Genomic DNA, 25,740 nt, shown 5'->3' with positions numbered 1-25,740 from the left:
AGGAAGGAAGGAAGGAAGGAAGGAAGGAAGGAAGAAAGGAAGGAAGGAAGGAAGGAAGGAAGGAAGGAAGGAAGAAAGAAGAAACAAAGAAACAAAGAAAGAATCTTAATGGAGTTTATGGCTCAGCTCTTGGCCTAAAAGGAGCAAAATTTAGAAAAAAAGATAATTAATAGATTAACTATAGCTGCCAGTTAAAGCTATCCTATTCTAACAAATTGTGAGAGTTTGAAATTTCTATCCTATCTTAAATTCTGGGTAAATTATACTTACCCACTTAGTGAGTTTGAGGCTTTGGTTTTCAATTAGAAGGCAAAAAGTATTTCAGGTGATTGATGATGATGATCAGGATTAAGGTGATGTGTCTGTAAGTAGATAGAAATGGTAGTAAAGAAAATATGTCTACAGCTTTTACCAGGCCCTGATTCACCCCTCACTAAGACCTTATAGTTGTGCACAGAATCTAGAATGAGGAAATTGGACAAGGATAGTTGGCATAGGGCAAAACCAAGTAGATGGAAGTAGAAAAATATTGTTAAAAGGGTGTGGGAAAGGTCCAGAAAAAATGTAACAAGTGAGGATTAAGTCTAAAAAATATATTCTCAAGTCACATGGATACTTTTTGAAAATTGTTCCAAAGATCTCCAAGTTGAGGCATCCAAAAGATTTGGAAATAAAAGAAATAGCAGGATGGTTTATTTTGGCTTTCTGAGATTCGGCAAATTTTGTACCTAGTGTCTAAAAAAGCTGTCATTTTTAGCGTGTGTTTTTTGGTATATCAGGAGATGTTGTTGCTCAGTAGAAGCATAGACATAAATGGAAACAGTACTTTCAACAGAAATACTGGCCAGTTTTGATAACTATTTCTTACAATCTAAAGAAATCTTTCTTTTTATATTATTTGCTCATATTAAGTCAGTCATTTATACACGTCTGGTCCCTGGATTTAGAATGGTTGATAGGATCCCTCCTAAATAAAGGAAGCTTATATCAGAGATGCTACAGCAGTTGATTTTTACAAGATTTGGCAAATGATTTAATGTGGGGAAGTGAGGAAGCAGGAACCATCAAAATGATTATAAGGTTTCATAAAGAAATATGATAATCTGGCAGAAGAACTATGTTTAGGAGTAGATAATTGGACATGTATATATTTATATATATAATATATATATATATATATATATATATATGTGGTATGTATGTATACATATCATAGAGAGAGAAAAAAGGAGACAGAGACAAAGACAGAGACAGACAGACACAGAGAGAGAAAGACAGGAAGAGAGATTATGTGTGATATGTTTACAGGAGATTATCAAATCCTTAGGGCCAGATAAGATCAATAAGGTAGAGAGACCAGGAAAGAAACTGAGGAAGACAAATATTTGGAGGAAAACAAATGAAGAGTTATTATCTAAGAAAGCAGACATAAAAAAATGTCGAGAGAACCACAAGGGGGAAAAAAAAGCAGAAAACAACGTCATGGAAACTGGAGAATAGATAAGAGAGATGAAACGCATATTTTAGAACGAGTAATCCAGTAACGGTATCCATTATGAGGATGGGAGGAGAGAAGATAAAATGTCTGCAATAATTTAGATAATGTAAGAATAAGTCATGGTATTTGTGGGAAGAGGGATCAATTGACAGTTATGAGAACACTAGGAAGCAAAAATTCAGACTATGGTGATTCAATAGCAGTATTACCTATTCGTTGCATGAATATAACCAAAAAAAGACAGGTCCTTTCACTCCAAAAAGTTTGTTGTTGTTGTTGTTGTTGTTCACTTCAGGTTGCTATTATAAGTACCAATTTGAGTTTTCTGATTATGAAAATGTGGATATTGATGGAGATTATCTTGTTCTTGTTGAATTATTCAATCATATATTACTGTGACCTTATGGGTCACACTGGCCATAGGGTTTTCTTGGCAAACATAATAGAGTGGTTTACCATTTCATTTTCCAATGGATTAAGACAAACAGAGGTTAAGTGATTTACCCAGGGTCACATAGATAATAACTGTCTGAGGCCAGGTTCAAACTCGAGGCCCATCATTATATCCTTTGAAACACCTAGCTAGCTAAATTATATATAATGGGAATTCAGCTGAGTACCTACCATGGAGGATAATAAGATAATAAGAATTTTGTCATGATTATGTCTGAAACAGCTTTTGTCATATTATTCTAAAATAAAATGTAGGGGAGATGCTATTAATTTAGAACTTTAGTTGGTTAGGTTCTGGTTAATTGAGGTACTTTATTATAATTTTGTAAAACTTGGACAAGTCATATATTTCATCTGAAGGAGGGATCAAGAGAAGAGTGATATTGACACAGAAAATATTTGTTGTGGAAAGTATCAATTGAACTACTTTGGTAGAATCTTATAGGTTACGTCCACATAAGGAAAGAATAACTATGCATGCTGTGTTTTTTTTACTACACACCCTACTACCAATTTAAATGATACATCAAAGAATGAAAGGCCAAAGAAAACAAATCAGATTTCTTGGGAGTAGATTTCTAAGGATTCTAACTATTTTTCCAAGAACAGTCTCATAGTGTGTTTGTCCAGTATTTGGAATATGGTTGGTAAGAATCTTGTTTTGATAGGCAGAGACTTCTTAACTTTGAAGCTGTCTCTTTTATTTCTAGATTGCTTCCTCTCATAATATATATTAACGATTTAAATATGGTGCACTTAGAAACATATATCTAGAGGGCAGAGCCAAGATGGTGGAGTAAAAGCAGTGACTTACTTGAGCTCTCCCCCAAACACCTCCAAAGAACTGTAAAAAATGGCTCCAAACAAGTTCTAAAGCAACAGAACCCTCAAAAAGACAGAGTTGAAACAAATTTATAGCCCAATACTGCTTATATACTTGATCTCAAAGGTATATCACTCCAGGTGGAGAAAGGAGTTCAGTTCAGTGTGGGCACATAGGCAAAACAGGTCTCAGAGAACCTGGAGCAGGCCTCAGAGAACTGAATCACGGGAAGCTGTGGTGGTTTCCAGACTTCTCAACCCAGGAATGCCAAAGACAACTTAGAAGGTCAGTGGGAAAAGTCTGCGACTGCAGTGAGAGAGAAGCGTGGTCCCAGCCCCAGTCCCCGAGCTTGCCCCATGGCAGCGGCTGCTTGTGGAGCTTCCTACCAACAGACTGAGGGGGAATCAAGTGCCCAACCAGAGGGGGGTTGCAGGGATCTCTCTGTTGGTACAGTATTCTCTTGCTTTGCCGGTTCTTGGATCTGGGTCACTTTTCTGGGTGGTGGTCCTGGGGCAAGGAGGAGTGCTGGCATAGTGGAACTTGTGGTGGTGATGAAGAGTAAATCCTCCTCACAGTTCCAAGACATAAAATAGTGCTTGTGGTCACTAATAGACCAGAGCACAGGCCAGGAAAGGAGTAAACACCTCAACCCTTATCAAACCACTTCAGAAAAACTGAAAATTTGTAGGTCCATACAAGTATCTCTGTAAACACCTACATATAACCCCCAAAGCTCGGGAAAGTACATTCTGTGTACTGGAAGAAGACCCCTACTTTAACAAAGAGTTTAAAACTCAAGCAACTCACTGGGATCATGAACAAACAAATGCACAAAATAAGTCAGACCATAGAATCTTTCTTTGATAAAAAAAGAAGATGAAAACATACAACCAGAAGAAGATGACAAAGTCAAAGCTCCTACATCCAAAGCCTCCAAGAAAAACATGAATCAGTCCCAGGACATGGAAGAGCTCAAAAATGAGTTTCAGTAATAAGTAAGAAAAGTAGAGGGAAACCCAGGAAGGGAAAAGAGAGTGACACAAGAAAATCATGAAAAAACAAGTAAACAGCTTAATAAGGAGATCCAAAAAATTACTGAAGAAAATAACACCTTAAAAATAGTCCAACCCAAATGGTAAAAGAGTCCAAAAAGCCAATGAGGAGAAGAATGCCTTCAAAAGCAAAATTGGCCAAATGGAAAAGGAAGTCCAAAAGCTTACTGAAGAAAATGCTTCCTTAAAAATCAGAAGAGAGCAATTGGAAGATAGTGACTTTATGAGAAATCAAGACACTGTAAAACAAATCTAAAACAATGAAAAAATAGAATACAATGTAACTATCTCATTGGAAAAACAACTGACCTGGAAAATAGATCCAGGAGAGTGAATTTTTAAAATTATTGGACTCTCTGAAAGCCATGATGAGAAAAAGAATCTAGGCATCATCTTTCAAGAAATTATCAAGGAAAACTGCCCTGATATTTTAAAACCAGAGGGCAAAACAGAAATTGAAAGAATCCACCAATCACCTCCTGAAAGTGATCCCCAAAGGAAAACTCCTAGGAATATTGTAGCCAAATTCCCGAGTTCTCAGGTTAAGAAGAAAATATTGCAAGGAGCCAGAAAGAAACAGCTCAAGTATTAGGGAAACACAATCAGGATAACACATGATTTAGCAGCTTCTACATTAAGGGACCACACGGCATGAAATATAATATTCTGGAGGGCAAAGGATATGGGATTACAACCAAAAATCACCTACCCAGTAAAACTGAGTATAATCCTTCAGGGGGAAAATGGTCATTTATGTTTAAGCATTCTTGATGAAAAAACTGGTGCTGAATAGAAAAGTTTACTTTCAAATACAAGACTCAAGTGAAACATGAAGAGGTAAACAGGAAAGAGAAATCATAAGAGACTTATTAAGGTTGAACTGTTCATATTCCTGCATGGAAAGATGTTATTTGTAACTCATGAGACATTTGTCAGTACTAGCATAGTTAAAGGGTAAAAATTATATGTATGTATGTAGATAGATAGATGGATAGATAGATAGATAGATAGAGGCAAAAGGTGAGTTGAAGATGAAGGGATGATGTCTAAAAAATAAAATTAAATGGCAAGAGAGGATTATACTGGGACAAGGAGAAAGGGAGAGGTAGAGTGGGGTAAATTATCTCACATAAAACAGACCAGAAAAAGCTTTTACACTAGAGGGGAAGTGGGGGAAATGGGGGAAGGTAAGAGGGAATGAGTGAATCTTAGTCTCATCGGATTTTGGCTTAAGGAGGGAATAACATACACACTCTATTGGATATGGAAATCTACCTTACCTTACAGGAAAATGTGGGGGGAGGGTGAGGTGACAAGAGAGCAGGGGGATGATAGAGAGGAGGGCAGGTTAGGGGAGTGGGTAATCAGAATCAAACACTTCTGAGGAGAGACAGGGTCAAAAGAGACAACAGAATAAATGGGAGGCAGGATAGGATGAAGGGAAATATACTTAGCTTTTAGCAACATGAAAACTATGGAAGTGTTTTGCAAGACTACAGCATAGGCTGTATCTAATTGTTTTCCTTTTCAATGAGGGTGGGTGGGGAGGGAGGAAGGGAGAAAATTTGGAACCCAAAGTTTTAAAAACACATGTTAAAAATCTTGTTTTCACATGGAAGTTGGAAATAAGAAATACAGGAAATGGGGCATAGAAATCTATTGTGCCCTATGGGAAAATAGAAGGGGAATGGGACAAGATAAGGGTGGGGGAGAGAAAGAAGTGAGGGTAGATTAAGGGAAGGGGTATTCAGAATGCATGCCTCCTTGTGGTGGGGGTAGGAATGAGATAGGGAGAAAATTTGGAACTCAAATTCTTGTGGAAATGAATGTTGAAAATTAAAAATAAATAAATAGAAAAAAATAAAGTATATTTCAAATTATATATATAATATATATAATATATATAAATTTAATTAATAAAGTGCAGCATACTGAAGACAGTTACCCTTGGGGTAAGGAAAACCTGTGTTTATGATCTAACTATGACATATTCTGTAGTATGAGCATGGGCAAATCACTTAACAAATCAATTCTGGTACCTGGAAAAGTTATAAATTATAGAAAGGCTGTTGATCTGCATCAGTAGAAGGAGATTCAAACTGAGAAATTAAATCACTGTCTCCTTTTAAAGGACCTAGATTGAAATCCTACCTCCTACATTCATCTCCTGTGTGACCTGGACAATTCACTGAGGCTCCTTGAATCTATTTGCTCACTATAAATTGAAAGGGTGGAACTAGATGACCTCTGAATTTTCTTCTGACTTTAAGTCTATAGTCTAGGTTCTACTAAGATAACTAAGATACAAATATAGCATTATGATAATTTCAAGGAGGGAGGGTTACTTAGGACTGGGAAAATAATTGAAACACTAATGATTCCTTTTTTTCTTTGTGCTTAGGCAATCAGGTTAAGTGACTTGCCCAGGGTCACACAGCTAGTAAGTAAGTGTCTGAGTCTGGATTTGAACTCAGGTCCTCATGACTCCAAGGCCAGAGCTTTATTCACTGCATCACCTAGCTGCCTCTATTGCTTCTTTTTTTTTTTAAGGAAGTATTTTGCTTCATGTTATTTTCAATACGATTTCATTTTTTTTCCCTCAGCTACATGCCAAAAAAAAAATTAGTATTCATTTTACAGATTTTGAATTCCCACTTCCTCTTCCAAAAATGGTAGGCAACGTGATGTACTTTATATATGTACTATCATGCAAAAATAGTTCTGTATTAGTCATAGTTGTGAAAGAATAAACAGAACAAAAGGGAAAAAAAAACCAAGAAGGAATAAAGCAAGTGAAAAAATATACTTTGATTTGCATTCAGATATGGATAGCATTTTCCATCATGAGGTCTTTGTACTTACTTTGGATCACTATATTGCTGAGAAGAGCTGAGCCATTCATAATTGAGTATCACACAATGTGCTGATGCTGTGTAAAATGTTTTCTTTACTCTGCTCATTTCACTTTGCATCAGTTCATACAAGTCTTTCAGATTTTTCTGAAATCTGTACTGTCATCATTTTTTTATTGCACAATACTATTGCATTACATTCATATACCACAGCTTGTTTAGCAATTGTCAATTGGTGGTCCCCCTCAATTTCCAATATTTTACCACCATGAAAAGGGCTATTAAAAATATTTTTGCACATGTAGGTCTTTTTTCCCTTTTTAATGATCTCTTTAGAATATATACCTAGTAGTGGCATTTCTAGATCAAAGGATATAAATAATTTCATTGACCTTTGGACATAGTTCCACATTGCTCTCCAAAATGTTTGGAACATCAGTAGTGCATTAGTATCCCAATTTTCCCACAACTTCTCATGCATTTATTATTTTCTTTTTTTTGGTCATATTAGTCAATCTGATAGGTGTGAGGTGGTACCTCAGAGTTGTTTTAATTTGAATTTCTCTATTCAAAAATTATGTAGAGCATTTCTTCATAGGCCTATAAATAGCTTTGATTTCTTTCTCTGAAAGAGAATTCATATACTTTGAACATTTATTAACTAGGAAATGGATTGTATTCTCATAAATTTGACTCAATTCTCTGTGTATTTGAGAAAGGAGGTCTTTATAACAGACACTTGCTCTAAAGATTTTTTACCAGTTTTCTGCTTTCCTTCTATTCTTGGCTGTATTGGTTTTGTTGGTACCAAAGCTTTTCAATATAATATAATCAAACTTACCTCTTTTTATATTTTATAATGCTCTCTATCTCTTGTTTGGTCATGAATTCTTCCCCTCTCCACAGATCTGACAGGTAGACTATTCCTTCTTCTTCTAATTTGCTGATGGTGTCACTTTTTATGTCTAAGTCATGACAACGGCCCGTCATTTCTATTTTTTAAATATTCTACTACCTCCTTGGTTTATTTCTTGCCTTTATTTTGGTGGGACTTATTGAGTTCTGAGAGGAGACAGTTGAGGTCCACTACTAGTATGGTTTTGTTGTCTATTGATTCCTGCAACTTATTTAACTTCTCTTTTGATAATTTGGAAGTAATATAACTTGGTGCATATATATTTAGTAGTGGTATTGCTTTATTGTCTATGGTACCTTTTAGCAAGATGTAATTTCCTTCCTTATCTTTTGTTTTCATCTATTTTTGCTTTTATTTTGTCAAAGATAAAAATTGCTACCCCTTCTATTTTACTTCAGCTGAAGCATAATAGATTCTGCTCTAGCTCCTTATGTTTACTTTTTGTGTTTTTTTCCTTCAGTTGTGTTTCTTGTAAACAACATATTAGAGTGTTCTGGTTTTTGATCCTCTCTGCTATCTCCTTCCATTTTATGAGAGATTTCATCCCATTCACATTACAGTTATGATTACTATCTGTGTATTTCCATTCATCCTATTCTTCCTCCTGTCTGTCCTTTCTCTCCTTTCAACTTTTCCCTCCTCACCAGTGTTGTGCTTCTGTCTACCAACTCTCCTGATCTGTCCTATGTTCTGTCATACTGCTCTCTCTTTCACTTGATCTCCTCTCCTCCTACATCTCTGACAGGTAAGATAGATTTCTAAATTCAATTGATTTTGTATATATTTCTCTCTTTGAGCCAATACTGATGAGAGTAAGGTTCAAGGGGCACTTGTCACCTCCCCCATTTCCCCTCCACTGTAAAAGGTCTTTTGTGCTTCTTCATGTGAAATAATTTACACCATTCTACCTCTTCCTTCCTTCTGCACCCATTGTATGCCTTTTTCTGATCCTTTAATTTTTTTTTATTTTGTTCCCTCAAATTCACTTCAATACTTATGCCCTCTGTTTATGTATTTTCCTTCTAGCTGTGTAATTAGTGATACAATTTTTTAAGAATTAAGAATATTGGGGCAGCTAGGTAGTGCAGTGGATAAAGCACCGGCCCTGAAGTCAGGAGGACCTGAGTTCAAATCCAACCTCAGACCAAAACCTTGACACTTACTAGCTGTGTGACCCTGGGCAAGTCACTTAACCCCAATTGCCTAAAATCAAAAAATAAAAAATAAAAAAAAGAATTAAGAGTATCATCTTTGCTTGTAGAAATAGAAAGAGTTTAGCTCTATTGAATCCTTTATGTTTTCTTTTCCCTTACCTGTTTATGTTTCTCATGGGTCTTGATAATGGAAGTCAAACTTTTGGTTTGGTTCTGGTCTTCTCTTTATGAAAGCTTGAAATCTTTCTATTTCTTTGAAGGGCCATTTTCCCTTGATATGGCATGCTTAATTTTGTCAGGTAAGTGATTCTTTTTTGTAGTCCTAGCTCCTTTGCCTTCCTGTATATTATGCTCCATGACTTTGATCTTTTAATATTGCAGCACCCACATACTGTGTAATCCTGATTGTGACTCCCTGGTATTTGAATTGTTTATTTCTGACCACTTGCACTATTTTGTTCCTTGACCTGATACATTTGACATTGGGCTTTAACTTTCCTTCAAGTTTTTATTTTGAAACCTGTTTGAAGAGATTATTGGTGGACTCTTTCCATGCTTATTTTACCCTCTGGGACCAAGAAATCATGGCAGTTTTCCTTGATAATTTCTTGAAAGATGCTGTACAGGTCCTCTTTTTATTATGGCTTTCAGATAGTCCAATGATTCTGATATTGTCTCTCCTGGATATGTTTTACAGGTCAGTTGTTTTTCCAATGAAATATTTCACATTTTCTTTGATTTTTTCAAATTGTTTTATTTCGTTGATTGATTCATGACGTTTCATATTGCCAAATTCTAACTTTTAAGTTATTGTTTTCATCATTTAGCTATTGTGCTTTCTTTTCTATTTGGTCAATTGTACTCTTTAAGGAGTTCTTCTTTTCAGTGGATTTTTACATCTCCTTTCCAATTTGGCCATTTCTACTTTTAAGCAGTTTTCCAAGCTGTTGACTCTTTTTTCATAATTCTCTCACAACACTCATTTCTTTCCACATTTTTTTCTACCTCTCTTATACAATTTTTAAACTTCTTTTTGAGTTCTTCCATGAATTTTTTGAGTTTGAAACTACTTCTCATTTTTTTTGAGGTTTTGCCCATAAGTGTTGTACATTCTTGTCCTCTTCTGAGTTTGTCTTGCTCTTCCCTGTCACCATAATAATTTTCTATGGTCAGAATTGTTATTATTTTATTGCTTTTTGCACATCTTTTTTTGTGAATGGGGGAGGGCTTTTTTCCTTTCCTTTAAATTTGATTGTCATGGCAGAGCCAACATGGCACAGCAAAGACAAGATCTCACCTTTGCTTTCCATCAATCCCCTCCAAATACTTTTAAAAATGACTGAACAATTTCTAGAGCATCAGAACCCACAAAAATACGGAATGAAACAAATGTCTAGCCAAATACAACTTAGAAGGTGGGCAGGAAAGATCTATTGCACCAGAGTGAGAGTAGAGCACTGTACTGTCCAGGTTGCATCAGCACAGCACAGCACAGCACAGCTACAGCAAATCAGGAGTAGGCCTTGCAAGTGACTGAATCAGCAGTAGTAGTAGTGGCTTCCAGAACTGTCAGCCCACAGATTGTAAGGGGATCAAATGATACATCAGAAGGAGATTACATGGGTCTTTTTGCTAGCACTGAGGCAGTTTGCATTGCCCATTATCAGATCTGGGTCACAGTCTTGGGTGGCAGTCCAAGGGCAAAGAGGTGAATTAGCATAGCAGAGCTTGCAGTTACAATGGAGGGTGGACCCCCTCAAAGTTGCAGGGCACAAAAGAATGCTTGTGATCACTCACAGACTAGGGCACAGGCCAAGTGAGTGGTAAACACTACTCCTTAGATCATATAACCTTTGCAAACTTACAGTTCCCTAGAAGAATCTCTGGAAACAGCTGCACAAAATCCCTGAAGCTGGGACAGTGGCCCTCCACTCTGCAAGTAGAACTCTACTTTGCCCACAGTTAAAAGTCAAATGACAGGTTGGGAAAATGAGCAAACAATGAAGAAGAAAAGGTTTTTGTGAGAACCAAATGCAATAATATTTCAAAGTACTTAGCACAATGCCTGGCACACTGCAGGTACTATATAAATGTTAGATTTTGTTATTCATTATAGACCTCATTTGTTATAGACTTTTCCCCACAAAAAAGTAATTTGTAAATAAGAAAGTAAAAATAAAATATTTTAAAAAGAGGAAAAATAAAAAGAAGAATCATGAGCTTTCCTACTTAGGGTGAAACTCTAGCCTCAGAAAATTTCTAAATTATATGGTTCATTCTCAACAGGGATTTGTGAATTGGGATTAATTCCTCATTCACCCTTGGGAAATAATACTCTCTGGATTAGAACTTTTCCAGTGTATTATTGACATATCCTCCTTTGACAGTATTACAAAGAAGTAAGATGAGGCCCAGAGAAATTTAATATCTATGCAAGACCAGAAAAATAATAAATGAAACTACATGGATCCAAAAAATGTTTACCTCCAAACTTTTTAATTATTTATGCTGCTTTTTGTTTTTTTAATTTACACCCTGCTATACTGCTTTCTAGTGTCTATGGCCTTTAACATTTTGTCTTCTATTATGTAGGTTTATTTTGCTCAGATGTATTCATTTTCACAAATGTCCTGTTTTTAAAAAGGATTATCCCTTCACTACACAGTACTTTGATTCCTTGGGGTATAGGTACTATTATTATCCCCATTTTACATTTGTGGAAAATGACACTTTGGATCTTTACTTTTAGAATTTCTACTTTGTTGGATTCAGTAATAACTAGTGCTCTGCTTGGAGCTTGAAGAGCCTTATGTCACTTCCATTTCAGTATGATCACTTTAGTAGAGCTCTGGTAAAATCATAAGTATATTTGACAAACTATCTTCCTCTTCATAAAGGAAAATACAAAACTGACTGTGAGGTTCATTTGTATTCTCCATTTTTTCCTTCTCCAGTTACAGTGATATGTTTGTTCTAACACTTCACATTTTCTTCTCTAGTTCTACATGTATTGGATATATGTTGCCATAATTTTCTTTTTAAATTTCTCTTTCTTTCTTTCTTTTCTTTTTTTTAACGTATTTAAGAAGTTAATTTATTTATTTTTCAGTTGGGCATTGGGGTTAAGTGACTTGCTCAGAGTCACACAGCCAGTAAGTGTTATGTGTCTGAGACAGGATTTGAACTCAGGTCCTCCTGAATCCAGGGCCAGTGCTCTATCCACTGCACCTAGCTGCCCCCATAATTTTTTGTAAAGGATATAATTAGTGTCCTTGGACTCAACTTGCATGCTGTGTTCAATTAATCCTGTCCTCTTAGCTGCCTAGTTCTATGTTTGGTTGAACAAAGTTGATCTACTACTCATTCACTGCTCATATATTATACATATATCAATGACAAACAAACAAAAAAAAGTAGTCAAATTAATTTGGCTATTTTGGTCATTTTTTAGCTTTTGCTCTTAATTATTTGTTCAGTTACACTTTATTTTCTTTGTCCATTCACCCATGAGGTAGTACATATAGAAACTATTCATTGATATTTTAAAGGTCTAAATTGGCATCGGTTAAGTTAAGGGGTTCTTTTAAGATTCCAAATTTTCTCCCTCTTCCCTACTCTTCCTCCACTATATCTACATTGCAATACAATTGACTTTCTTTGTAATACTGTGTATTCTGAGAAGCATGCTATAGGCTTCACCAGACTAGCAAAGAGGCTGATGACACCAAAATATCAAGAAGTTCTAATCACCATCAATTAATGGATATTTTCCTCATAATTAAATATAAATAGAACTTGAGCATTTAGGAAAAGGTACTAGTCATTTTTTTTTTGATTTGGCATCAAAGAACACCTATTGATATAATTTCAGAAGAAAAATATTTTGTTAGATTGCTTGTGTTTTTCATAAAATCAAACTCCTGAATCTGATGTAGTTACAGAAATAAATTTGTTACATTCTTTGGCAGAGGAACGAGACAGAAAGGAGGCATGAATACTCCTCATCTAGGCCCTAGAAGGTTTATACTATATAGGATTTAGACAAGCATATGTGCACATGAACCACATATTTTCAATTAAGTAATTTTTCTAATAAGGCAACTTGCAAGCAAGGTAGATTGAGATGGATATCAGTAAAAAAAACATTTAACCCAAATAAATTTGGGTGAAGTCAAAAGACAAGGGAACACCAAACATATGCTTGGGTGGACTCAAAATAAGACTTGAGTGTGCACACCAAAAATAATGTCTTAGGTGTATCTAGACCCTGAGGAATCTCAAAATTCCTTTTAGCCATCTTAAGCTTTCCTGGAGGGTTATTGAGGTAAGGGTGAAAATCTGGGTTCAGTCATATAACATTAGATTCAGACAATATTCATAAATAATAAATGATAATCTATACCTGTGAGTCAATTAATTCTCATTTTCATGTTTATAAACTTATATTCAGTTTATTTTAGTGGGTGATTTAAGCACAAAAAAAGAAACTATCATGCTCAATAAACTGAAAACTTATTACTTCTTTGGATATAGTATTTTAAATTATATATATATATATATATATATATATATATATATATATATAATACATATGCAAACATCTACTTTATGTACATCAATTCCTAAATAACTGAGTGCTCCCCCTATGCATGTGGAAAGATTTCTTAGGTAGAATTATTCACTTGTTTTATTTTTGTATGGTTTAGAATTTATTCCATGATTCAGTACTTGCACATTTTTGTGCAGACGTACTAACTTTATAATTTCATATTACTAGAATTGCATCCATTTAAAACTGGCTTTCCATCATAGTATTTTAACCTTTACATCAGACATAAGTTTGGCAATAAAAGTGTTACTCGTGCTACTCATCTTAGCCTAGAAGATCTAGTTAAATTTAGATTTATGCTTTCAAACATTGTCATCGATGGAAACATGTTTGCTATACTATTTGTGGTCTCCTAAGGAAGAGATTCTATGATCACCCTTAAGAAGCTTTTACAAATTAGGTTCTGATAAAGCAGAAAAAAGTGTTTGAATTTATGGATTGCAGGTCCACGTATGACCTGTTAGACCAGTAAAAAGCATAATAAAAAGAGAAATATCAACATAGCTGATTGCCAAGGGGGAAAAAGAACACAGAAACTTTAAATTCCTAATTAGTACCTTTTGTTCTCTGTTTTTCTTTCTTTATCTTATTCTTCATCCACTACCTTGTACTATTGTCTGTCCTCTGCAAATTTCTCACATTATGATGTCATCAGTGACCATGTATTCAATTACCATCTACATTTCCCTACCTGTTTTCTGGTAATCCCTCACATCATGCAAGTTGGTGCCCATCACTAATAACAGTTTAATTTCCTAAATATAGTAAAGACTTAGAAAATGTCAGTTAAATTGAATTGAATAGAATAATCAGACAATTAAAGCCACGTGTGTTGTGGGCATTCAATTTTTTTGTTTGTTTTCTTTTTTTTTTGATAAATGCTTCAGTTCTACAAATCAACTTGAATACAACTTGCAATTGAGTCTGATTGGGTCTAATAACAGATTAATGTAATTGTTTCTTCCTAGAACATTTCTAAAAAATGATCTATTGATGGATTTCTCTTTCTCAGAAGTCCTAATGGCATTGCTAGAATCTTCAGTTCTATGCCAGGAGAGTATCACCTTTGGAATGTCCTACCGAAGTGGAACAGAATTGAATACGAATCAACAACTATATTGCTATCTAAGAAGCTCACTAATCAACTTCACCAGCCTCCAGAGGTTGCGCTACCAGGTGATCTATTATTTTTCCTTTGGTCACAATAATTCATGAAATTGACTTTTTAATCTATATGTAATACGACTTTGACCTACAGTAATAAATCAAAAGTTCAGCTCAACCATTAACTTATACATAGACTTTTCCTCATCTACCTAAATGTTACTAATTCCTCTTAAAAATAAACAAATTATTTTTGCTTCTATTATTATAATCATATTGTTGTTGATAACAATAATTAGCATCTACTTCATGTTTTAAGATTTGTGAATCATTTCAGGCATGTTAACTCACTTGATGCTCATAATAAATATTTAGAAAAACGAACTGCCATTTTACAGATGAGGGAACTGACACTAATAAATGTCAGTTGACTTTATTCAAGTCACATAGCTTATAAGTGTCTGAGGTAAGACTTTAACTCAAACGTTCCTCACTGCAAATCTAACATTATTCAATGCACCATCTATTGTCTCCCTCAATGAAATACAATATCCTTGAAGTCAAATATGCAAGTTTGGTCTTTATAACGCTGGCAGATATAGTAATCACTTCTTCAATGCTTCTTGTTTGACTAATTAACTGAAATAAATGCCTATATAGATGAAATCAAAGATCCTTAAACCAACATTTTTTTTTTTTTTGCATTCTTAGTGCCAATATATATATAATATATATATATATATATATATATATATATATATATATATATATATATATATATTTAATTTTTCTTTCCATGCCCTGTGGTCCTTTAATGTAGAAGCTGCTAAATCTTGTGTTATCCAGATTGTGTTTCCACAGTACTTGAATTGTTTCTTTCTGGCAGCTTGTAATATTTTCTCCTTTAACTGGGAACTCTGGAATTTGGCTACAATATTCGTAGGAGTTTTCTTTTGGGGATCTCTTTCAGAAGGAGATCTGTGGATTCTTTCCATTTCTGTTTTGCCCTCTGGTTCTAATATATCAGGGAAGTTTTCCTTGATAATTTCTTGAAAGATGATATCTAGGCTCTTTTTTTGATCATGGCTTTCAAATAGTCCAATAATTTTTAAATTCTCTCTCCTGGATCTATTTTCCAGGTCAGTTGTTTTTCCAGTGAAATATTTCACATTGTTTTCTAATTTTTCATTCTTTTGGATTTGTTTTACAGTGTCTTGATTTCTCATAAAGTCACAGTCTTCCAATTGCTTTATTCTAATTTTTAAGGAAGTATTTTCTTCAGTAATCTTTTGAACTTCTTTTTCCATTTGGCCAATTTTTCTTTTTAGGGCATTTTTCTCCTCATTGGCTTTTTGGACCTCTTTTGCCATTTGGGTTAGGCTGTTTTTTAAGGTGTCATTTTCTTCAGTATTTTTTTTGGGTCTCCTTTAGCAAGCTGTCGACTTTTTTTTCATGATTTTCTTGCATCACTCTCATTTCTCTTCCCAGTTTTTCCTCTACTTCCCTTACTTGCTTCTCAAAATCCCTTTTGAGCTCTTCCAAGTCCTGGGACTGATTCATATTTTTCTTGGAGGCTTTGGATGTAGGAGCTTTGATTTTGTTGTCTTCTTCTGGTTGTATATTTTTATCTTCTTTTTCACCAAACTAAGATAATATAGTCTGACTCTTTTGCGCTGCTTGCTCATGATCCCAGCCAATTACTTGAGTTTTAAACTCTTTGTTAAGGTAAGAGTCTGCTTCCAATGTGGAGAGTGTACTGTCCCAAGCTTCAGGGGTTTGTGTAGCTGTTTTTAGAGATACTTGTAGGGACCTGTAAATTTTAATTTCTTGCAAGGTGGTATGATAAGGGGTGAGGTGTTTACTCCTTTCCTGGCCTGTGACCACAAGTATTCCTTTCTGTCCTGTAACTGTGAGGAGGGATTTCTCTCCACAGCCCCTACAAGCTCCACCAAGCCAGAGCTCCTCCTCACCCCAGCACTGCCGCCCAGAACTGTTACCCAGATCCACACGCGGGCAAAGCAGGAGATTCCTGCCTCAGCACTGTCAAACAGATCCCTGCAGTCCCTCTCTGATCAGCCACTGGATTCCCCCTCAGTCTGTGGGCCAGAAGCTCAGGAAGCAGCTGCGTGCCCCAGGGCCACGCTCTTGGGGAACGGAGCTGAAACCCCGCCTTCCTCTCCGACCACCAACAGAAACAGACTTTTCCCACTGACCTTCTAAGTTGTCTTTGGCATTCGTGGATTGAGGAGTCTGGAAACCTTCACAACTGCCAGCGATTCAGTCCTCTGACACCTGCTCCAGGTTTGCTGTGGCCTGCGTGCCCACACTGCGCTGCGCTCTCAACGTGGCGCGATACACCTTTCTGATCAATCGCCCAGGTTGTCTTGAGCTGGAAATTTGTTTCACTCTGTCTTTTTGTGGGTTCTGCTGCTTCCGAATTTGTTGAGAGCCATTTTTTATGAGTATTTGGAGGGGTTTGGGGGAGAGCTCAAGCAAGTCACTGCTTTCACTCCACCATCTTGGCTCCGCCCCGATTGATAAATATTTTTGCATTACATTTTTTGAATCAGTGAACTCTACTATTATGACTTTGGATATTTATATATTTCTGGTGTGATAATTTTTATAGAAAATTATGTTTGTATGTAATTAATTATAAAAGTTGAGAAAGGCATAGAATTCTTGTGTCAAATGCCCTCAAATGACTTGGTGAACCAAGTCATTTTTTTCTTTTCTTTATTAATTTATTTTGATTTGTCAGCAATTACTTATGTAATCTTTTGAGTTTTACGTTTTTCTCCCCCTTCCTCCACTCTCCCTCCCAAAGATGGCACATGATATGATATAGGCTATACGTATACATTCCTTTTAAACATATTTTCTCATTAGTGATGTTGTAAGGAAGAATTAGAACCAATGGGAAGAACCACCAGAAAGAGAAAACAAAAGACAACAGAAGAAAAGAAAAAGCAAATATTATGCTTCGATCTGCATTCAAACTCCATAGTTCTTTCTTCTTTGTGGATAGCATTTTCCATCACAAGGCCATTGGAGATGTCTTACATCCTTGCATTGCTGAGAAGGCCTGAGTCTATCAATGTAAGTCTTCACAGAACGTGGCTGTCAGTGTGTACAATGTTCTGGTTGTGCTCATTTCACTTAGCATCAATCCATACAAGTTTTTCCAGGTTTTTCTGAAGTCCATTTGCTAATTATTTCTTTATGTGTGTGTGTGCGTGTGTGTGTGTGTGTGTATACACATTTATTTTTAATTTTCAATATTTACTTCCACAAGATTTTGAATTCCAAATTTTCACCCCATCTCACCCCTCCCCCCACCCCAAGATGGCATGCATTCTGAATACCTCTTCCCCTAGTCTGCCTTCTCTTCTATCTCTGACCCCTCTTCAATTATCCCCCTCCCCTTCTATATTCCTGTAGGGCAGGATAGACTTCTGTACCCCATTTCCTGTATTTCTTATTTCCCAGTTGCATGTGAAAACACTTTTTTAAAAATGTGTTTTTAAAACTTTGGGTTCCAAATTTTCTGCCTTCCTCCCTTCCCACCCACCATCATTGAAAAGGCAAGCAACTCAATATAGGTTATACATGTGTGGTTATGCAAAACACTTCCATACTAGACATGTTGTAAAAAACTAACTCTATATCCCTTAATCCTATCCTGCCCCACCCATTTATTCTATTCTTTCTTTTGACCCTGTCCCTCCTCAGAATTATTTGCTTCTGATTACCCCCTTTCCCAATCTGCCCTCCTGTCTATCATCCCTCAGCTCTCTTGTCCCCTTTCCCCCTATTTTCCTGTAGGGTAAGACAGATTTCATACCCATTGAATGTGTATGTTATTCCTCCTTAAGCCAAATCCTATGAGAATAAGATTCACTCATTCCCTCTCACCTTCCCCATTTCCCCTCCACTGTAAGAGCCTTTTCTTTTCTGTTTTTTTTTGAGATAATTTACCCCATTCTACCTCTCCCTTTCTTCTTCTCCTAGTATAATCTCTCTCATCCCTTAATTTTATTCTCCAGATATGACCCTTAATCTTCAACTCACCCTGTGCCCTCTATCTATCTATCTATCTATCTATCTATATATCTATCTATCTATCTATCTATCATACAACATACATAATTTTTCCCCTCAACTACCCTAATACTGACAAAGGTCTCATGAGTTATAAATATCATCTTTCCATGCAGGAATGTAAACAGTTCAACCTTAATAAGTCTCTTATGATTTCTCTTTCCTGTTTACCTCTTCATGTTCCACTTGAGTCTTGTATTTGAAAGTCAAATTTTCTATTCAGCTCTGGTCTTTTCATCAAAATGCTTGAAAGTCCTCTATTTCACTGAATGACCATTTTTTCCCCTGAAGGATTATACTCAGTTTTGCTGGGTAGGTGATTCTTGGTTGTAATCCTATCTCCTTTGCCCTGGAATATTATATTCCATGCCCTGCGTCCTTTAATGTAGAAGCTGCTAAATCTTGTGTTATCCTGATTGTGTTTCCACAGTACTTGAATTGTTTCTTTCTGGCAGCTTGTAATATTTTCTCCTTGACCTGGGAACTCTGGAATTTGGCTACAATATTCCTAGGAGTTTTCCTTTGGGGATCTCTTTCAGGAGGAGATCGTGGATTCTTTCAATTTCTATTTTGCCCTCTGGTTCTAATAATCAGGGCAGTTTTCCTTGATAATTTCTTGAAAGATGATGTCTAGGCTCTTTTTTTGATCATGGCTTTCAGATAGTCCAATAATTTTTAAATTCTCTCTCCTGGATCTATTTTCCAGGTCAGTTGTTTTTCCAATGAGATATTTCACATTGTTTCTATTTTTTCATTCTTTTGGATTTGTTTTACAGTGTCTTGATTTCTCATAAAATCATTAGCTTCCAACTGCTCTATTCTAATTTTTAAGGAAGTATTTTCTTCAGTAATCTTTTGGACTTCCTTTTCCATTTGGCCAATTTTTCTTTTTAGGGCATTCTTCTCCTCATTGGCTTTTTGGACCTCTTTTGCCATTTGGGTTAGGCTATTTTTTAAGGTGTTATTTTCTTCAGTATTTTTTTGGGTCTCCTTTAGCAAGCTGTTGACTTGTTTTTCATGATTTTCTTGCATCACTCTCATTTCTCTTCCCAGTTTTTCCTCTACTTCTTTACTTGCTTCTCAAAATCCCTTTTGAGCTCTTCCAAGGCCTGGGACTGAGTCTTATTTTCCTTGGAGGCTTTGGATGTAGGAACTTTGACTTTGTTGTCTTCTTCTGGTTGTTTGTTTTGATCTTTTCACCAAAGTAAGATAATATATTCTGATTCTTTTTGCTGCTTGCTTAAGATCCTGGCCAATTACTTGAGTTTTAATCTCTTTGTTAAAGTAAGAGTCTGCTTCCAATGTGGAGAATGTACTGTTCCAAGTTTCAGGGGTTTGTGTAGCTGTTTTCAGAGATACTTACAGGGACCTGAGAATTTTTAGTTCTTGCAAAGTGGTATGATAAGGGTGAGGTGTTTACTCCTTTCCTGGCCTGTGCTGCTCCGTTAGTGAATACAAGTACTCCTTTCTGTGCTGGAACCGTGAGGAAGGTTTCTTCTCTGCAGCCACTACAAGCTCCACCACACCAGCTCTCCTCCTTGCCCCAGGACCAAGGCCCAGAACTGTGAGCCAGATCCAAGCACAGACAAAGTGAGAGATTCCTGCCTTAACACTTGCAAAGAGATCCCTGCAATCCCTCTCTGATGAGCCAATTGATTCCCCCTCAGTCTGTGGGCCGGAAGCTCGGGAAGATGCCACCACCCGAGGCCACGCTCTGTACTCTGCACTCTGGAACTGGCTCTGAGACCTAGCTCCTTCTTCAGCACTGTAGAAAGAGACTTTTCCCACTGTCCTTCTAAGTCTTTGGCATTTGTGGATTGAGGAGTCTGGAAACAGCCGATTCAGTTCTCTGATTCCTGCTCCAGGTTCGCTGAGGCCTGTGCGCCTATACTATACTGTGCTCTGCTCCCAGTCTAACGCAATACACATTTTTGATTAATCATCCAGGTTGTCTTGGGCTGGAAATTTGCTTCACTCTGTCTTTTTGTGGGTTCTGCTTCTTTAGAATTTGTTTAGAGCCATTTTTATAGGTATTTTGAGGGGTTTGGAGGAGAGCTCAAGCAAGTCACCGTTTTCACTCCACCATCTTGTGTTCATCACTTCTTATAGCACAATGGTATTCCATTACATTCCTATGCCACAACTTGTTCAGCCATTCCCCAATTAATGGTCATTCCCTCAATTTCCAATTCTTTGCCACCACAAAAAGACTTGCTATAAATATTTTTGTACATGTGAGTCTTTTTCCCATTTGTAAGATCTCTTTGGAATACAGCCCTGAAAGTGCTATTGCTGGGTCAAAGGGTATGCACATTTTTATAACTCTTTGGCCATAGTTCCAAATTGCTGTCCAAAATGGCTACATCATTTCGCAATTCCACCAACAATGCATTAGTGTTTCAATTTTCCCACATCTTCTCCAACATTTATCATTTTCCTGTTTTGTCATGTTGGCCAATCTGATAGGCATGATGTGGTAGGTAATTGTCATTCTTGTCTCTACTCAGTCTGTGCATTTAACAACCACACACAAATCATTATTTTGACAGTAATTCCTTTTACAAGCACAGGATTTACAAGATACAAAGAATGAATAGATTTATTTATATGTGAAATTCAACAACAATAAAAAGCAGAAATCACATAAGAGTTCATGGGAAAATGATGCCTTCCTATCTGTAACTTTCCTTCAGAGGCCTCTATGACCTTAGCTACTTATCGCTACATCCTGAAAAGTGCATTGCAGACTCTAGTATGACTTGTTCACAAGCAAACTTCAAAACCTGAAATAAGTGGAGAAAGAAATTTCTTTAAAGGGTCATTCAGAAACAGAGAGAGACAGAGAGAGAGAGAGAGAGAGAGAGAGAGAGAGAGAGAGAGAGAGAGAGAGAGAGAGAATGGAGGAAGAGAGGGAGGGAGAGGGGGAAGAAGAGATGATAGAAGGAGGAAAAGAAAGACAGATGGGGATAGACAGAGAGCCAGGAAGGAGTGTGGCTTTTATCTCTCCAGTTTCTGGAAGTTTTACTTCATGTAGTATTTTGACAAAAGCACACATGAGTTATAGCCAAATCATATATACTGTAGTTAAGAAATTTACCTAAGAAGGCAATTGAAAAGCAAGATAGAGGTGGTTACGAGTAGATGTCAAAATAAAATTTGAGAAAAGTCACAACATTGAAGGCACCCAAAACACAAGGTTAGGTGGATGCTAAACAAGTCTTTGGTGTGGTAACTGAAAACAAGAATTCTTTGGGTATATTCAGGGCATGCAGGAACATAAAATTCACTGTAGCCATCTCTAGTATTCCTAGAGAGTTACTGAGGAGAGGAGACATTCTGGGTTCAAGCAACATCTAAATATAAGAAGTTGGATATAACATTTTTAATTTTTTTGTTTTCAACATTCACTTTTATAAGATTTTGAAATCCAAATTTTCCCTTTTCCTTCTGGTCCCCTCTCCCCAAGAAGGAAGTAATATGATATAAGTTATACATGTATAATCATATTAAATTTTTCACATTATTCATGTTGTGAAAGAAGAATATGAGCAAAAGGTAACAACCACAAAAAAAAAAAAAATTGAATGGCAATAGAAAGGAACATGCCTTTTTTCTTAGTGTCACATTGGGCCCACGCAAAAATTGTTTCAAACAATGAATCACAGAAATAATCAATAACTTCATTTAAGAGAAAGCAATAATGAGACAACATACCAAAACTTATGGAATACAGCCAAAGTAGTTCTTCGGGGAAATCATATTTCTCTAAATGCTTAAATGAATCAAATATAGAAAGAGCATGCCAATGAATTGGGCAGGTAATTAAAAAATCTAGAACATGAACAAATTAAAAATCTCCAATTAAATACCAAATTAGAAATTCTGAAACTGAAAGAAGAGATTAATTGAACTTAAAGTAAGAAAACTATTGAACCAATAAATAAAACTAAGAATTGGTTTTATTAAAAAAACAATAAAACAAATTTTTTGGTTAATTTGGTTACAAAAGAAAGAAGAAAACCAAATTATAAGTTTCAAAAATGAAAAAAGTGAATTTACAAAAATGAAAAGAAAGTTAAAACAATAATTAAGAGTCATTTTGCGCACCTGTATGGCAATAAATCTCACAGTCCAAGATGAATACTTTTAAAAAATATATAAATTGCCCAGAGTAAAAGAAGAGGAAACAAAATGCTTGAATTACACTATTTTAGAAAAATAAATTTTTTTAAAAAAAACATAAATTCCCTAAGAAAAATCTCCAGGGCCAATGGATTTACAAGAGAAATTTTACCAAACATTTAAAGAACAATTTGGAAAAAAAAAAAAGAAGTGAAGAAAGAGTACCAACAAATTCTTTTCATGGTACAAATATGATGCTGATACCTAATCTGGGAAGAGTCAAAATAGAGAAGCAAAATTAGGACCAATTTCCCTAAAAAATATTGATGAAAAAAAATTTTAATATAATATTAGTAAAGAGATTACAGCAATTTATCACCAGGATAATGTACTATGACCAGGATTTATGCCAGGAATGTGGGGCTGGTTCAATATTAGGAAAACTATCAGCAAAATTGACCATATGAATAACAAAACTAATAGAAATCATGATTATCTCAACAGATACAGAAAAAAAAAAACTTGAGAAAATTCATCGGGAAGAACAAAATCCATTCTGCTATGGCTTCCATTTTGTGGGAGAGTCCATCCCATTCACATTTCACAGTTATGTTTACTAATTGTGTATTTCCCTGCATTCTATTCAGCCCCACCCCTGTTCATACTTTTCTCTCTCTTTTCTCCCTGTTCCTCCTCACCAGTGTTTTGCTTCTGACCACAGCCTCCCTCAATCTAACCTCTCTTATATCAGCCCGCAGACCTTTTCTTTTATCTTTTCCTTACTACTTCTGCTTTCCCTTTTATCCACCCTCCTCCCTTTTGCCTTTCTACTCCTTCTTTATTGTAGGGTAAGATAAATTTCTATAGCCAACTAATTGTACTTCATTCCCTATTTGAGCCATATCTGATGACAGTAAGGTTCAAACAATGCTCACCCTTTCCTTTCTTTTCCTCTACCATAATAGTTGTTTTGAGACTTTTTATGTGGTATTTACCATACTTTTATCCTCTTTCCTCTTTTCCCAGTAAAATCTTGTTTTTACTGCTTAAATTTTTATATCATCACATGAAAGTAAACTTATACCCATATTATTCTTTCTATGTATACCCCTTCTAAGTGCCCTACTGAAGCTACAATTCTCAAGAGTTAAACAAATCATCCTCCTGTGCAGGGATGTAAACAGTTCAACTTTATTGAGTAACACGTGCTTTTTCTCTCTTTTTTGTTTACTTTTGCTTCTCTTGAATCTTGTATTTGAAGATGTAGTTTTAGGTTCAGCTATGATTTTTCATTAGGAATGATTGAAAGTCTTCTATTTCATTGAATATCCATGAAAGATTACGCTCAATTTTGCTGGGTAGTTGATACTTGGTTGTAATCCGAGCTCCTTGGCCTTCCAGAATATCATATTCCAAACTCTCTGATCCTTTAGAGAGGGAGCTGCTTAGTCTTATGAAATCTTTACTGTGGCTTCAAGATATTTTAATTGTTTCTTTCTGGCTGCTTGTAGTATTTTCTTCTTGACCTGATAATTCTGGAGTATGGCTCCAATATTCTTTGGAGTTTTCATTTTATGATCTTTTTTTGGAAGATGAACAGTGGATTATTTAAATGACCTTTTTGCCCTCTGCTTCTAGGATGTAAGGGTAGTGTTCCTTAATAATTTCTTCTTTTTATTTTTAAATTAATTTATTTTAATTTTCAATATTCACTTCTGTAAGCCTCTGCATTTTAAATCTTCTCCACCTTCCTCCCCACCCCCTCCACAAGATGGCATGCAATCTGATACCTATACATTCTTGCTGAATATATTTTCACATTAGTCATGCTGTAAAGAAGAATTAGAATGAATGGGAGGAAACATGAGAAAGAAGAAACAAAACCAAAGAGAATGAGAGAGAGAGAGAGAGAGAGAAAGTGAGAGAGAGAGAGAGAACAAATAGTATGCTTTTGTCTAAATTCAGACTCTGTGGTTCTTTCTCTGAATGTGCATAGTATTTTTCTTGTGAGTCTTTTGTAGTTGTCGTAAGTCCTTGTATTTTTGAGAAGAACTAAGTCTATCAAAGTGAGTCATCACACTATGTGGCTGTTACTGAGTACAATGTTCTCCTGGGTCTGCTCATTTCACTCGGCATCAGTCCATACAAGTTTTTCCAGGTTTTTCTGAAGTCCACCTGCTCATCATTTCTTACAGCACAATATTATTCCATTAAATTCATATACTGCAACTCGTCTAGCCATTCCCCAATTGATGGACGTTCCCTCAATTTCCATTTCTTGGCCACAATAAAAAGAGCTTGTATAAATATTTTATGTACATGTATGTCTTTTTTTTTTTTTACCATTTTTATCATCTCTTTGGGATGCAACACTAGAAATGGAATTTCTGGGTCAAAAGGCATGCATATTTTTATAGCCCTTTCAGCATAGTTCCGAATTGCTCTACAAAATGGTTGCATCAGCTCACAATGCCACCAACAAACATTTGTGTTCCCAATTGTCCACATCTTCTCCAGCATATATATATATATATATATATATTTTTTTTTTTTCTTTTGTCATGCTAGCCAATCAGATAAGTGTTGGTGTGGTACCTCAGAGTTTTTTTGACTTACATTTCTCTAATCAATAATGATTTGGAGCATTTTTTTTATATGCTTATAGAGAGCTTTAATTTCTTCATCTCAAAACTTCTGTTTATATCCTTTCATGAATTACCAATTTCAGAATGACTTAGATTCCTAAATTTGATTTAGTTCTCTATACATTTTAGATATGAGGCCCTTATCTGAGACACTGGTTATAAAAATGCTTTCCCAGTTTTCTGCTTTTCACCTAATCTTGGTTGCATTGGCTTTGTTTGTGCAAAATTTTCAATTTGATGTAATCATAATTATTCACTTTTCATTTCCCAATGTTCGCTATCTATCATTTGGTCATAAATTCTTCCATTCTCCTTTTGCCTGACAGGCAAACTATTCCTTTTTCTCCCAGATTACTTATAGTATCAGCCTTTATATCTAAATTATTTGACCATTTTGACTTTATTTTGATA

The sequence above is a fragment of the Phascolarctos cinereus genome, unplaced genomic scaffold (assembly GCF_003287225.1).
Source record: "Phascolarctos cinereus isolate Bilbo 61053 unplaced genomic scaffold, phaCin_HiC Scaffold_5;HRSCAF=322, whole genome shotgun sequence".
In the NCBI taxonomy this organism is placed as follows: Eukaryota; Metazoa; Chordata; class Mammalia; order Diprotodontia; family Phascolarctidae; genus Phascolarctos; species Phascolarctos cinereus.
This window is presented reverse-complemented; position numbering follows the sequence as displayed.